General features: G+C 41.9%; 1 protein-coding gene across 5 annotated transcripts in view; it reads right to left on the reverse strand.

Moving 5' to 3' along the window:
- BRINP3 (BMP/retinoic acid inducible neural specific 3) overlaps nt 1-12,846 on the reverse strand; it is a 331,852-nt gene extending 319,006 nt beyond the window's left edge. For 2 of the 5 annotated variants that reach the window (XM_039486610.1, XM_039486611.1), the window contains exon 1: nt 11,092-11,301. The gene's annotated coding sequence lies outside the window, so the exon portion shown is untranslated. Of the gene's footprint in view, nt 1-9,532; nt 10,088-11,091; nt 11,302-12,773 lie in introns of those variants that run through there. The other 3 variants (XM_039486613.1, XM_039486609.1, XM_039486612.1) reach the window with 3 other exon arrangements.
- Nucleotides 12,847-16,248: the final 3,402 nt, after the last annotated feature.

Raw genomic sequence — 16,248 nt, forward strand, 5'->3', positions numbered from 1 at the left:
TAAGGTGTATGAAATTATATCCATACTTCAGAGTTTGGTGCTTGGTCCCTAACGTAAAATCCTTCTCACCCTACTCTCTTGTAGAAACACTTGCAAAGGGCTAGATCCTGACATTTATGCAATGGCCCCACATAGCATGCAGTATACAGTCATGCTGCAAGAGGAGGTGAATCAACAAAGATTGTGACAGAGGCAATCACAAGCTCTCTCCCCTCGGGCTTCTCCATGTGAACAGGGCTGGGAAGAGTAATCTGTGCCACACCTTAAAATCAGGAAGATTGCTCCTGGTGGTGCACCAGCCTGACTCTGCACAAGCACAAGGAGTGCTACTGCAGAGCTCTTTGTGCAGCTAGAGAAGGGCAGAGGAAACTGCTTCATGGCAACTCTGTGCACCTGCCCAAGGACATTTACAATCTGGCTGTAGACAGGCCCTTCGTCGCTCACCGTACAAATTAGCTGGAGACCACTCTTTAATCACACCAGTGCCCTTTTCTTTCCCTCTCTTTTCCCGCCACCACTTATATACAGTTCAGTATCAATCAGGTAGCCCCTTGGGGAACAGCTTGCTCTTCCAGCTAGCTGGGAGCAACAGGCCCCCACTTTCCTGTTCCTCCTCTTCTACTTCCTTCCTGCTAGCTTTATAGGCCTTCCCCTGGGCCGCCTTCGGCTTCTTGGCCCCTCGGCCCTTCCGCCGCTCCCCCCGGAGGGCGGGTTCTCCGGGGAAGCCTCCCTACTCAGGGCGGGGATCTTCCCAGCCATTACCTCGGATGGTCTCTCCATCCCCTTCCCACAGAAGGAGCATTTTTCTGGGAGTGCCCCCCACACCCAATCTCTGTTCGCAGGTCGTTACACCAATCACAGTGTGGCAGGCCTCCTATCCCCAGCTCCCCCTGTGGGTCTTGCCGGGGTTTGGGGGTTATTTTGGCTTCTAACAGGACCTCACATGACTCAGTTTCCCACAGCTCTCCTTGCGGCTCGGGGCCTTCCTGCCCCACTGACGGGGTCGGCGTTCATCCCACCGAAGGGTGGGGGGGGGAATCTTCTGTGCCTCAGTTTCCCCCATTCGTCCCAGTACATCTGGGGATTCTTCCTCAGAAAGCAGGATCAGGGGGTGTTCCCCTGCTCCCCTTCCTTCCCCGGGGGGGAGGTCCAGACTGACCAGCTCCCCCATATATGCTTCCTGCAGGTCTCCCCGCTCTGGGCTTTGCTGTCTAGAAGTTTTTTCTCAGTTCCCAGGACTAGGCACATCCTCCCACCCTGGGGTTCTCTTTCTCCAGGGATCCACCCCCCCCTCAGGGTACCCCATTTCATGCCCAAGAGTGGGGCCCAGTCCCAGCCTAACACTACCAGACATTGTAGTTTCTCCAGGACCCCTACCCGTTTCCACCTGAAGCAACCCTTTGCTTCTAGGGGGACCTGGGCTACCGGGCAGGACTTCCTGTCCCCATGTATACATTCTAGGGCCATCGTTTCCCCCAGAATAAGCCAATGTGGCTTAACCAGCACCTTTGAGCTAACAGGGGCTGGGCCAGAGCCTTTTAGCCAGCACCCTGTTACACTGGCCCACACAATTTAATTAAAACTTCAAATGATATTGGGGTGTTTATAATAGAGATGGCACTATCTCTCTTGGGAAAAGAGAATGCTAAGAACCTATCCTACAGGACAGCAGCAGCAGGCCCAGTATTTTATCAGATCAAAAGGCACACTAAACCAATGGCATCAAATGCAGACTTATATGTAGCCAATGTTAGTGTGATAGATATTGCAACCCCAGGCAGTATCTTAGGGGATCATTGTATTCAATTTATACATGGGTTATGTAGGATTATTTCTACTTTATGACGGTAGTGATTACTCTTGGGACTGTAAACAACTGCAAAAAAGCACCATCTCCTGGGGTGTTTGCATATACTGGTTCAGGCTGGGTTTTCCAGAGACTCAATGAAAGGATTTTTGGCATAAAAAAGGTGAGCTGGAACTGAAACAGACCTTTTTTTTCTGATCCAACAAATGGACAGACCTTCTGTCTAAAGGGGTGTGGGGGTGGGGGAAGAGACGTGCAGTTAACCCTGAATCTATAACATTTGGCACTTGGCTACAATGGGGATGAGCACTATAATATAATAATAGAAGCTATACCTATCTCCTAGAACTGGAAGGGACCTTGAAAGGTCATTGAGTCCAGCCCCCCAAGCAAGACCAAGTACTGACTTTTTGCCCCAGATCCCTAAGTGGCCCCCCTGAGGATTGAACTCACAACCCTGGGTTTAGCAGGCCAATAGTCAAACCACTGAGCTATCCCTTCCTCTAAAAAATGCCATCCGTAGACAGATGTTTTCACTCATTTATTTTGTAAGACACTTGTTTTAAAATCAGACTCAGGGAAGTTTTAGCTAGCTGGAAGCTTCTAAAAACTAGATGGGAAATATTCTCCACTGCAGAAGAGCACAGAAATCAAAGAGGACTAATATCCACCTCATTCATAATCAGTCCCAGCCAGGAGTTTTCTGGCCCAGCATGCCTACTGAGTATCACATATCTGTGAAAAGCACACATATACAAACATAAGCATGAGCATATGTAAGAAGCCATGCCATCAAGTAACAAAACAATTCTGGTCTATTTATTTCCATCCATCTGCTCAACCCGTTAGTTTCTAAACTGAATGCTCAATTTCAACTGAAGGAAGTATTCCTGTCATCTCACCGTGGGGACCAGATATATATAGTGTTAGCTCCACACCTTCTGCTCTGAAGACTCACTCTAAATCCCACTGCAATCAAAGGTAAGGCTCCCATTATCTGCAATAGGGGTTGGATCAAGCCCTAAAACAAAAAGCTTTGGTGACCAACAGCTTTCCAAGGTAGGTACCATCTAGGGAAAGGAAAGTGGTTGGAGCAGGAGGCTTCTGGATTAGAGCCCAGTTCACTCACTGAGTAATTTTTGCCAATTCCTTTAACCTTTCTTTATCTCAGCTTTCCATACATAAAATCATGATAACACTTTCCTCACAGGAGCGTTGTGAGGTTTAATTAATTAATGCCTGTAAAGTGCTTTCAGATCATTAGATGAAAGAAGCCATATAAAAATGCAACATATGATTATGATGATGATGATGCTGTTCACCATATTCCCCCAGGAACTGTTTCTTTCTATTTATAGTTCCTGTCTCTGGAGGTTCTGAGTCAAATCCTGGGGCAGGGAGGAAATCTTCTGCACTTCAGATAAAATAGAAGTTTCCTTGTAGCTACTAAAATGCTAACATTCTTCCCAAAGTAATGGAGAGTAAAAATAATTGCATATGGGTGTTCTCTGGCTTTAGGAAGAGGGCCAAGTGAGCACAGCACTCTATTAATTATAATAAGATCATTTTTGCATTGAAGCTTTAAGTGGTGGTTGCCCAAAGGCTCGCTGGCTTCAATTTCTTCCTGTTGTCCACCCTCTCAAATGTTACTGCACTTACTCCCATTATCCTGGTCCCCTTGTTTCTAATGCTGCCACAACATATCTTGTAGCTAGCTCTTTATTAATTTAATTTAGATTATTAATAATATTATCATTATGTATTTGTATTTATTTATTTATTTGCTAAGTTGTTCAGTTTAATCATCTGTTTGGGAGATTCTTGTGACTTCGCTCAGGAAACAGACATCCTCCTGTACTTTTATAGAGCTGTCACCTGCTCTAGAATTTTCTTGCACAAACTTTCAGTCTGGCTGGTTTCATTTGCAGATGAGGCTGGCCAAACTCTGTCTTTCTCATTAGGATTCACAGTCAGCCAGAAGTCCTCTACCGCAGTGCAGGTCTCAGTGATGTCTCATTTTTCTTTCACCACATTTCCCCCCACTCCAATTACATTCTATATTTTTTAAAAGTCTGTTATTTTATGAACAAACGAGAAACATAATTGTAAAAGATGGCAGTATCAAACAGAATAATAAAGATCATGTGTTCCATTCTATAGCGCCTTTCATCCAAATGGACTCCAAAGCCCATAACAGATTTACTACTTGACTGTACAGGCTCTAGTTGTCTGCTGGGGTAAATGAGTAAAACTCAAGCCAGTGGAGTTGTGGCCATTTATACCTGCAGAAAATTTGACCACACAGTTCATACATCACTTAAGCAGAGAGCCACATTTCTACTGCTTCTTCATGAACAGCATCACATTATTCCTAGCCAGTCCTCACACTTAAAGGACAGCTTGTAGCATGTAGCATAGGTCATGGGCTAGATTCACAAAGGGACCTGTGGATTGGGCCCTGAGGGTGAGGTAGATAGAGGAACTCTTGTCTTCCCCTGATTCATGAATCCACTGAGTCTTAGGCAAGAGACAGCCATCCAGATTCCTAGAGTGAGGCAGGAACATTAGCACGTAGGGAACTTTTACTGTGAAAACTTCAGTAACAACTTAGTTTAAGTGCCTACAGAGTTTGGCACCAGCTGAGCAGGGCTAGGAGCAGTAGCGTCTATATCTGGGGCTTTGGTGCCTAAAGTGGCAGCTAGCAACTCTAGCCCCCTGCTTCTATGCCTGGTTGTGCCACTGGTTTGTTTTATGGTCTTGGGCAAGTCACTTTAACCTCCTGTGCCTCAGTTTCCCCATCTACAAAACAGTGAAACTTAGTTCCTTTGTAAACTGTTATGAGATGGATGGGTGAAAACTACTATATCAGAGTGAAGTGTTGTTATACAGGTATTTGTAATCTGCAAAGTTTGTTCTACTTTCCAAAATTGTTTGTATTCCTTTTCCAGGACTATTGACACTATCTAGCTAGAAAGAGGTGGTTTTTATAAGCCTATAGCTAGTATATGGGTAACGTCCAGATGCTCTTAAATGTTCACATTATAGTTATTAATTTTTTATGGGTCTAAGCACAGGAACTTTATGGCTGACTGAGCAAAGATTCAAATCTCAGCAAGTCAGCTGGACTTAATTGCATCTCAGGATGATGATACACAATGCTTGATTGGAAGTAATAATTATGTCATGTGGATTGGGCAATCTACTGTGTGTGTGTGTGTGTTGTTCCTAAAAAATCAGTCTTGTTCCTAAAACATGTTCATCTGGAAAAAAATTGTATTTTCTGATGTATTTGAACAATTTAAACTTATTAAAGAGAATCTTTCCTGTAGTGGCAGAAAGGGTGGGATTTAAACTGCATAGTGTATCTATAAGTTCGTTCTAAAACAGTTTGTAGTTCAGCAATATTACCAACCATAATATGACGTAACTAGTAAAAATAACAAACAATTTTATTGAGAAGTACAAATGGAAAGATGTTTATAGTTAATACTTGAAAGCTGACATTTCAGCTCTAATCTTTCTAATAAAAAATAAGATACAAGGATTTATAGTTTAGGTAAAAACAATGTTCCCCGTTGTTTGTGGGGTTTTCTTAATTATAAACTATCACCACTTTTTATTTATTTGAAACACTGTAATAAATAAGGGAGATTTTTTTCCAAGGACTTTGCCTCATCAAGACAAACCTGCTTACAGACATTTATCTGACCTATCAATAACTATATGAATTAAAAGAACCATTTCTGCCTCTCAAGTTAATGTGAGGGAAACTCTTAAAATATATGTATTTCGATGCCTCAGAGAGTAGCTAATGAGATACAAAACCGCTCTCCTTTTAAGCCACTGATGGTTCAAATTCATATCCCAGATCAATAGAGATAAAAGTAATTACCATCCAATGACTGTATGTGAAAAAGTTGGTGGTCTTAGTCCATTCCCTGATGGACAGGTCTTCCTCTCATCATATTAACAATGATGCAATTGACATTAACTTGTTAGAAGTCTCAGCACAGAGTTGAGGAGTAAGCTCTGATCCTAGGAAGTGCTGAGTGTCTACGTCTCCCACTGAAAAAAGGATATGCTCTCAGTATTGAGCTTTAACCCTACAGTGAACCCTACAGTTCAGGGTTGAAGCACACTGGTGGAAGGGTGAGCAGAATCTTGCACTGCTGTTGTATCTATTCTGCAGATAAACAGATGTGCAGGTTGCCTGTCCATCCCCTTTCATGACCATAAAATGCATATATAATTTTCCCCCAATATATAATTATCTCTCTAGCTTTTTTTTTTACTAAAGGACTTGAAAAAATTAATTTGAAAATACAAAATCAAAAGAATTATAACTTCTTTCTTATATATACTCAAAAGATCTAGTGACTACTGATCAATTTTTTTCCCCAAAGAACGTATGAAAATTCACTCCCAGCTTGACACCTCAAATGGTAATACCAGGATTCAGCATCGATTGTATATATTTTATATCTGAGTTTAAAGATCCTTAAAAACAGAGATTTGCAATGAAAAACTTGGCTAATGTTAAAAATGGAATCACTTTAATATTCCCTTGTTTGAATTTAGAGATTATCTTTACTTGCGGTCAGTCGAGCTCAGTGTACTGGGTGCAATTAGTAAACATAGCTTTGTAAGTTCTGGTTTTAAAGAAAGGGATATAAATTAGCCTCAATTAATATGACTTACAATAGTTCTTTTTAATTATGAATAATATGAACTTAACATGATTAAATAATAATCTAAATAGTGCTGGATTTAAGACCTTTGTTCACTACAAACAATAAATATTGTAAAAATATGAATGATGTCACAAAATTGCTTCTCTCATTAACCAAGTGGCTGGTAAGTCTGGCAATGAAGGTGTTACTGCAAATGTGCAGCATTTTCTAATCACCATTAATGTGACTGCTTCAGCAAAGGTACCTGACTGAAGAGCCATGGGATCTCACCTCATTATAAGAGAAACCACTATGGTTTAATAATCTTAATTGAGCTAGCAGTATATATCACCTGGTCAATTTTCCTTTGAAGATGGAAAAAAAATCTATGTTCTTTGTGAAAAGTGCATTAGTTAAACTCATAAAGTCTCAACATTCCGGTGAACGTCCTTGGTTCTTTCTGATAATAGACTATATGATGCCACTGGGTTTAAGTACAACTCCCCAATCATTTCCTTGGAGGTTCTGCTTAAAATGGATGCCATGATATAGCATCCATTGCCTGAAGTGCCTGGAGAACAATATCTACCTGGCTTTTTAAATTAATTTCAGGGCTAGAAAACTTTATTACTTACACTATTTTCAATGTCCCTTACAGTGTAATGCCCTGATATTTCAGAGGGCACCTGCAACTCAGTGGGAGGTATGCACTTTTGAAAATGAGGCTCTTCATACATTTTTGCTATATGTGGAAGTATGATAGTGTATCACACATCATTTGAACAGTGTGACATAAAACAATAAGACCAGTTCCATAACACTTCACTTCTAGTCTTTTTTAATAGTATTCATTCCAATGAAGTCCTCTGGTACTAGTATGTATGCAACATGTAATGTAATAGTGTCCCCAGAAGGTTGTTTTTTAAAAAAAATATTAAAATCCACTTCTTATTCCAACCTATACTCTTGGTGACTGATCCTGCCCTGAGTGAAGTCAGTAACAAAACTCCCATCATTTTTAATGGTGCAACACCAGGCCTTTCATGAGGAGCAGACATACTAAATAAGACAATAAGGTCTAAAGGAGGATTATTGTTGAAAATTTCAAAGACACACAATTCCATGCCAATAGTAAAGTTTGGGATTAGGAAGGTGTGAAACATCAGTCTCATAAAATGAAGTTACCCATGTTAAGAATCACATGGGCTAGCCCTTCTTAACATGATCTTCCTGAAAGTATATTTCAGAAACATCTGTCAAATTGTACTTCTAGTGATTTTACTCCCAAAAGAAGTTAACAATGTTTTGAAAAATCTATGTCTAGAAAGAGGGGTGCATGGGTTACATATGACAGTTGATAAATATTTAATATTTCCAGAAACTACTATTTAGAAAGTCCCAGCCCTTTGTTTCCTAAATGAAAACTAAGATATTTCTGATAAATTGATAGAATTCTTGATCTTCTCCCAATTTTCCATTTAGATTTGTGAAAACTACTGGTGAAGGAAAACAAGCTTGTATTAGGTTTAGATGGACATTACTTCTTTCCATTTAATTTAAAAAATTAGATGTTTTCTAGACTGATCAAAGTCAAATAAGAAAACCTGATTTCAAACTAATCCAAATGAAATCAACTATTTTAGTCCCATAAGTCAACATTTATCTCCTGTATTTTGAGATCAGTGGAAAGTCACTACCATTTAAATAAACTTAAAAAAAAAACTTCTCAAACACAGGTTGGTATGAACAACTAGTGGACTAATGTAATTAATTTTTCACAGTAGAACTCAGACACTTAGTAATAGAAAGAATAAGGCAGGAATAGACAGTGATTATATTGCTCGAAGATTCTCAAGTTGTTGCAATTGTTAGTTGTACAAATGCTGCCTTTTGCAGTGAGATCTGTAAAATGTTCAGCTGCTTGTTTGCATGTTTGCTAGTTAACATTTTCATTCTCAATGCTTCACCATTTCATGAGTGAACACTCCAAATGCAGATAATGTATTGATAAATGTATGTTGTAGGGTTTATCTCTCCTCAATGCAGGTGGTTATAAGGCTACAGGAAATAACACCAAATATTTTCCCCCTAACCTTATATACAAGATTTAAAGAGAAAATAATTCAAGGCAAGATTTTTTTTTCCACCTCATCTGTATATGAAACTGTGATATCTCTGAAACAGCAATGCAACAGAGTCTGACTACTGCTTCCTCCACTACAATTTAAACATTTCTACAGTATTTTCAAAGCAAAGTCTCTTCATAACATACCATACAGCTATGCTACCATATCTATTTTTTTAAATAATAGGAGTGTGCTACACTTCGAAGTTTGAGCATTGACAGCACTACCTAAACTCCAGTATCTATACAGGCTGTGATGTTGAAGTTACTGTTTATACTGTTAATATACATTTATCCACATATGCTTAGTGTTCCAGTTACATTCTTCTTTAAAAATAGATATTTTTAAACAAACAAAATATCTTTCTCTTGTGTGACATTTAAAAGAAGAGTTAGACATGAGAGTTTCTAGCAAATAATATATTATGGTTTCTTCTCTCAGATTTGTGAGCCAGCTAAACAGCTGTGTCCCTAATTAACTGAGGGTGCACAAAAGATTTCTTTTATTATGTCTGCCTCAAAGTGGCCTTTATTTGGTGGGGATCTGTGGCAGATATCAATTCTATACAGAGAACATTTTTCACTCAGCACATGCATTATATTTTTATGCCAGTCATGAATTACTGGACTGCACAAATACACTTTCCATATGCTTACTTCTTCTCTAACGGAAATCATTAACATTTTAAACTAATACAGCCTTAAGAAATGCCTCACCCACACTAAATTATATCATGTTACCGTTTTCCCCAGTCCCCCTTTTAGAAGAGTAACAATTTTATGGTGCAATCAACCAAAACGAAATGGTATAGTTTGTGAAGGAGTAATTCAGGGCAGGATGCAATTAAACACTTAATGAAATGTACATGGAAAATGCACATGAATGCAGAAATAAGACACAGTATAGATTGCTGGTAACAAAACCCTTACCTACTAAAATGCATGATGGTCTGTAAGTGCACAGAGATCAGTAGCCAAGACAGCCCAGACTCCTGTAGTCCAATATGCTGTGACAATTTACATCCAAATTTCTTTACCTTGCTTTTTACACCATCCTATAGTTCATACCTCTGTTGCCTATGATTGGCTAGTATAGCTATGAGGTACACATAGGATTCATGCTGGGAGCAGCCTGCAATCTTCATTAACTCTTTCTGGTCAACCCCAGGTGCACGCAGATTTGGCAAGCTTACACAAATTGATACATCCTCATCTTCTGGGGGTAGATAGCAGGCAACAAATCCCCTGGATAATTCTCAAGCAGGCTTTTTCTTGGGGAGGGAGAAATGCGAGATGGTGCAAGGGCAGGTCACTTTGTGCTCTTCAAACTGATGCAAAGCAAAGTTACCTCTAAGGTGAGAGACTCCGAGAAAGAGGACTCCAGCCGTCAGAGACTACAAGAGTCTGCCACCGCCTGGCTGCAAAAGTAACTCACTCACTCCACTCTGGGAACCCCGCCCTCTGCCGGTGAAGGACAGACACTACCAGGAATCTGCACTTCCCTCCTCCCCCCACTTCCACCGCCCAAACGAAAAGCAAAACTTTCAAGAGTTGAGTAGAATTCAAATACAGACTAATGATCAGCCCCACTTGCTTGTGAAGTGTGTTTATAAAGGAGACAGGCAACTAACTCCCCCTAAAGACACCTCTACCTTAGTGTCTATCACTCACAATGGAAAGATTCAAAATCATTTTAAGATCTGGAACAGGCTCTGAGCCCAGGATCCATGAAGCTACTGGCAGGAGATGATGATTGATGATAGCGCTGGTGATCTTTGGCCGTGAAGACAATTTAGGAAGGCTATTATACAAACCTAAAGGAAACCAAGCTGGCTATCGCAGGTCTTTCCCCTAAGGGAGTTAATTTTATTTACGCACTATCACGCCTTTAAAACAAAACAAGACGGGGGGCGGGGGCGAGGGAGTGTCAGGCTGTTGAATGAGGCTACAGATTTTCTGAGTCATCTATCCTGATGGTGTGGTGAGCAGTGGGTTTCCTCTGGCTAGAACTGTTGAACGCTAGAAATGAAGCATTAAGGCTAATGGGAATCTTCTCTAGTAAGCATGCCTCATGCTTGCTGGCTGCAAATGCCCATTTAGACTACATTAATTGCATTGATTTATTTGGTGTTTGTATGCAAAGGATTTTTTTTTATTCCTCTAGAAAAGTATGAAGAAGCCACACGGGCCAACCTATGTCAGTTCTTATTTCCGATGCATTCCCACCATCCATCAGCTGAACGTGCTCTAAGCAAGTCAGCTTCCCTAATGCTATCTCTTGACCAGTACCCACCCCCCTCCGAGGGCATAGCGTATAAATTGCCTTTCCAGAGTGCAAACATTTAACAGCTTGTAGATGATGCACAAATGAAATCCCCTGTCCCCATTTTGCACCTTACCTTTCGGGAGTTTTAATTAATAATAATAATAATAATAATAATAATAAAATTAATAACAGCAATTAGGCAGAGCCTCTGAAATGCACTTACCTAGACATTCAGCTACATCTGGGGTGGGGAAAAGGATCTGACTGCACTGGAAGTTTCTTTCCCCTGACCCGTTTGGTAGTGGAGGATCCCAGCAGCAGCAGGGGAAGCGCAATTCACTAGCCCCTATTGGGATTTGATTAATCACACACCCTGGCTCAATGGGTGAGGGAGAACTGTCAATAATGATGCTCCCGATAGGTTCCCCTGGAGGGAAGACTGAAGCGGGAAGTCACACACAGCTACAGCAAGGTGACGAGGCGTAGGAGTTCCATGCTCAGCCCAGAGGAAAGGAGCTGAAAGGGAAATGGACTTTCTCAACTGGATCCGAGGGCTGAGGGGCTTTTTAACTCCTCCCTCCCCAGATAATCCAGCACTTGAAGGAGAAGGAAGGACTCTCAGGGACAGGAGCAGGTACTGAGAGAACACTGATCTTTTCGCTCCTCTCCCATCCACCAGCCAATACATTCAATCAGATCCTCGTTCTCTGTCACTGGCCCATCTACCTGTTAGGATCACAAACTGAGTTCCTTCCGTGATCTATGAATGCAATGTGATAGGCATGACCATATCACGTAACCTACCCCGCTCAAGCCAAATCACTCGACAGCGAAATGGAACTAAACTAATACCTCGCTGTGAAACGTATTTCCCTCCCCATCTTCTACTATTGAATGTGGATAATCTCTAATTAAAGAAATAATAATGTTAAAAGACGCTGCTACAAATGGCTCCATGAAGTCATCTGACATTTTTTATTTCTGTACTAACGGGGGGGTTCAGCGAAAGCAAAAGTCCTCAGTTGGTCAAAAGATGGGCTCCGTGTAAATGTGCGCGTGTTTTATTAAGAACCCAGCTGGCTCCTGAGCTGCTGTCTGCACTGTAGTAAAATAGAGGTATTAGGGCGGAGGGGTGGAATCAGAAGGTGAAATCAGAAATGGACGTGCAGGAAGGAGGTGAGAGCAAGTTCGCTCATTAGAAGTATGCCAGAATTATTATAATTCCCCAGGATTCCCTTCCTCTGCCATGAAGGGAAAGAGAGGTGTCCACAGGCTGCTCAAACTACGCCTCCTTTCCATGAACCCAAATTCCAGACATCTCCTTCAACTTCAAGACCTGCCGCGCAGCTCCATCGAGTATATTTGATCAGGTTTGAAAAGCTTTCCCTTCTCTTTCTCTTTCTTTGAACTGATTGAAAATAAAGCAAAATCCTCACCAACCTGAACAGCCTTCTTCTGTGGGGATCAGCAAGAGTAATGAACTTTCTCAGACACACACACACCCATACCCCCACACCCCGATTCTATTATCACGGGACTAATTCTCCTACAGTATATTGAAATAATGCGTCCTTTCAAAATACTTACGAGTGCCAGTATATATGTGTGGAGTTGAGGAACGGGTTAATGAAGCAAGGGATGTAGCAGGTACATTGTCTGATGCAAACATTAATAAAATGTGATGAATAAGCAGCGGAATGTAGTGTAATCGTGTTGCAGGTTATAACTTACTGCCTCTGGCTGTGAGTAACATTAATGGATGTGGTCAAGTAGGACTGGTGCTTTATAAGTCTTCGAGTTCGGAAAGTAAAAGGATAGAGCATTAAAATGGCGAGACCTAAACATTACTCTAGATTAGTGTCAAATTTGTTAAAAACGCCATGCGCGGGAAATAAACTTACTCACCAGGTGAAATTTCAGGAAGCGAGATGATTGTGAGCGAAACGAAGCCAGAATCCAAGCAGACATTCCATGATCTTCAGCTTCAAGCTAAAAAAGTGATCTGCATGGTGGTGGCCCTTTAGAAATAATCAGCAGGTCCTGGTGGCACAGCACCAAGTAAAATAAACCACTGTGTGTGCGTGTGTGTGTGAGACAGAGAGAGAGAGAGAGAGAGAGAGAGAGAGGAATCAAATATGTCAAGAGAAGTGTGCGGGGGGGGAGTGTGGGATCTGTGATGATCCTTAGGCAAAAGAGATAAATAATAACAAATCGTGAGACTTCCTAAAGGTTAAAAAAGGCGAGAGGCTCTGCCAACCCAGCTCGAGAGGAAGGAGCACAGAGAAATCTGCACAGAGAAGTACAAGGATGTGGTGGAGACAGTGAGATACAGCGAGAACTAGTAAGCGAGGCTGTAGTCATGCTGATAGATATAGCAGCGGGAATGATTTAGGGAGCTGGGGAGGATCCAATGAGAATTCAAGAGGGGGCAACCTCAGAGATACTGCACTGGTCTGTACTTCTCCAGAGATACCCTGGGCTGTGGTTCATGATTACTAGGACTTTAATATGAAGTCAGTGCCTTTCCCGTGGCTTTCCTCTGAACCCCCACGAGTCAACACCATGGGGTGGGGTGTGACAGGGGACACCGAAGGGCTGGGGGGAACTAACCACACCAAACCATGGACTAAATCTACCGCGATTGGCGCGAGAAACCAGTGTAGCGTAGAAGATGCTACAGGGAAGAAGGAGCTGAAAGCAGCTGTGCTGGGAGCACTGCGCTTTTGGAGAAAGAGAAAGTGACTAGCAGCCGAAGGAGCTGCTCCAGCTCCTCCCATGATCATATGAATCCCCTTCGCAAGGCTTGATTCCGCCGGGTCCCCGTGCCGGGGATGGCTGTGGGGCTGCGATGACACTTTGGGGGACTGGGAGTGGGCTGGGGCTATGTTCTGTGTTTGGTTTTCGCGTTCGGCAAAGGCCGGGAGAAATGGCTCTGCTGCTGTCTCCGGCGTGACTGTGCCATTCGCGTATCCTCGTACGGCGCAGGCTGCAGTTGAACAAGCGATAGCTACCGTGTGGATCGGGTAAGGGTATCCCCTCCCGCTCCATTCCCTAAGGCTACTTTATAACCAAGCCTTTTATCTGAGACCCTATTGTTCTAAGTCAGCTCCTTCCCTCTGTACGGATCCTGCTCCTCCTCCTCAAGGAGCTGCCTCTCTTCCCAGCGGACCGTCTGCTGATCCTAGGTGCCTGATTTTGTGTTTCGAGATTTATCCCCGCACAGGGACGCTAGACAATGAGCTCCCAGGTAGCCTTTTGCCCTCTCTCCTATCTTTCCTCCCTCGCTCTCAATCTTGTTCTCTCCTTGGGCGGAGAGGGAGGGAAGGAGGGGGGCAATGCCGGAGACTGATTTCTCGGCGGAGCTTGAGGAGGTGGGTGATCGAGGGAATAAACATTTGCCCCGGTGCAAGGGGTCCCTGGTAAGTAAGTAAGTAAGTAATCTGATTTTCTGCTGTGGCCAAAGACGCGCACCACTTCTCTCTGCTATTCATTCGCTTGCTCTCTGCATGTCAATCACGAGCTGAGTTAGTGGAAAATGTCCTTTTCTTTTTTCCATAATAGTGGCTCTTGAGTGTGTAGTGAATTTCAAGGTGCGGGAGTGGGGTGGGTGGGAGAGGAGTAACCACAGGGCTCCCCCTTCTCCATATCCTCACTGTCTCTCTCAATATATAGCCATATAGTCGAGTTGACAATTTGACATCAATGAAATGAAAGCTAATTCCTGATTGCCTGCCTTAATATGTCGACATGAACAGCTTGCAGACCCAGCAGGAAGCTATGGAATCCTTGAATTTTTACAAGCGTAACATAGCTTGGCCATGTTCTACCATGCTTCCAGTGATCAGAGAGCCCCATCAATACGCGACATGACTGGTATGTTAACCCGCATACAGATTGCACTTTGTCGTATTGTAGGGATTACACCCCTCTGATACTCTGAATACAAGTCACTATGCTGTATTGTATGGATCCATTAGGCGATGTCGGCTTTTCAGTAAGAATATATGGGTTTTTTTCTGATGATTTCATTGACAACTCAGTTTGGCTTTCTTACAGTCATTTACGTGTACTCGACCGTGATGTGTGTGTGTAAACTGGTCAACACCTTTGTTTTACATTCCATTTCCATTAGTCTTTTTATAAGAGCATAAATGATTCCCGAGTGTCAAAGCTGGCAACAAGTAGTACAGGATTCCTTCCTCCTTCCTTTCCCCTTGCTCTCTCCCCCTCCCTCTCTCCCCCCCCCATGCTAGTGAGAGGAAAGGTCACTTTGTTTATGTAAAGATCAGTGTTCTCCTTAACAAAAAGTGTTGTGCATCAAACCTGCAGTGACTATCAAATAGACTTGTAGATTCAAGATACTCAATAAGGACATTGTCCATTTTCTGAAAAGGACAAAATCCCCAGGAAAAGTCAGTGAGATAAAGTTGTATGGATGGGATAAATCAACAGTGCCAGATTGTGCACGTGCAGCAATATCTTTTTATGTGTGTTTATTATTAAGAACATCGGCAAGCTCTGAGGGATACTTTTTAGATAAAGACATGTTGATATGCTAATGCCTTTCTGTTTTTCTCTTTAGGTTTTATGCCAGTCCTAATGGTGTCCTGGCCAGAACTGTTCTGAAGTCATCTTGTTGATAAAGGAAGCTTGCAGGTGGGGGATTGGTTTTGCAGAAGATTACGATTGAAGATTGCTGTTCAAGAGGGTTTTGTTTAGGGCCTGATCCAAAACCCATTATAATTAATGGAAAGACTTCCACTGACTTCACAGGGCTTCAGATCAGGCTCTTTAATCTTTTTTCATAATTATAGGAATTTTAATTTCATAGGAAGGCATCTCATTATGCAATGGACACAGTGTGATTTGATTTACATTTGATATCTAGTATTCACTGCACACACATCCATGTTTTTAATATTCATAGCAGTCCAACTCTAATTGCTGAGCAAGTGACACCTCACCTAATCTTTCTTAAATTAATATGTTTATTCTGTTATTATTATACTTCATGTATGTGTTCTACAGCTTCAGGAAAATAAATGCAAAACAATCTTGGGGTGAAATTCACCCCTTTGCAGAGGATCAGCTCAAGACCTAGTGACTGCTGCAGTTCCACTTAAGCCCACAAAATAGCACTTCAGTGGTGCATAGGACTTGTGTAGGCACTTTGGTCAGGGGTGCATTTACCATTAATGTTTACAATGGCCCTAATGTAAAGTCGCCAGATATTATCCATTATGGGCCAGAATAATGAAATTTGAAGCAGTTGAATTTTACTTAAATTCTGAAAAAACTGGTACAATAAAAGTGTTATTAACATTAATCATGAGTGTGAAAGTTGCATATACACACATTAACAGCACATCACACAGCAATT

The sequence above is a fragment of the Mauremys reevesii genome, linkage group 8 (genome assembly GCF_016161935.1).
Source record: "Mauremys reevesii isolate NIE-2019 linkage group 8, ASM1616193v1, whole genome shotgun sequence".
NCBI classification, from domain to species: Eukaryota; Metazoa; Chordata; order Testudines; family Geoemydidae; genus Mauremys; species Mauremys reevesii.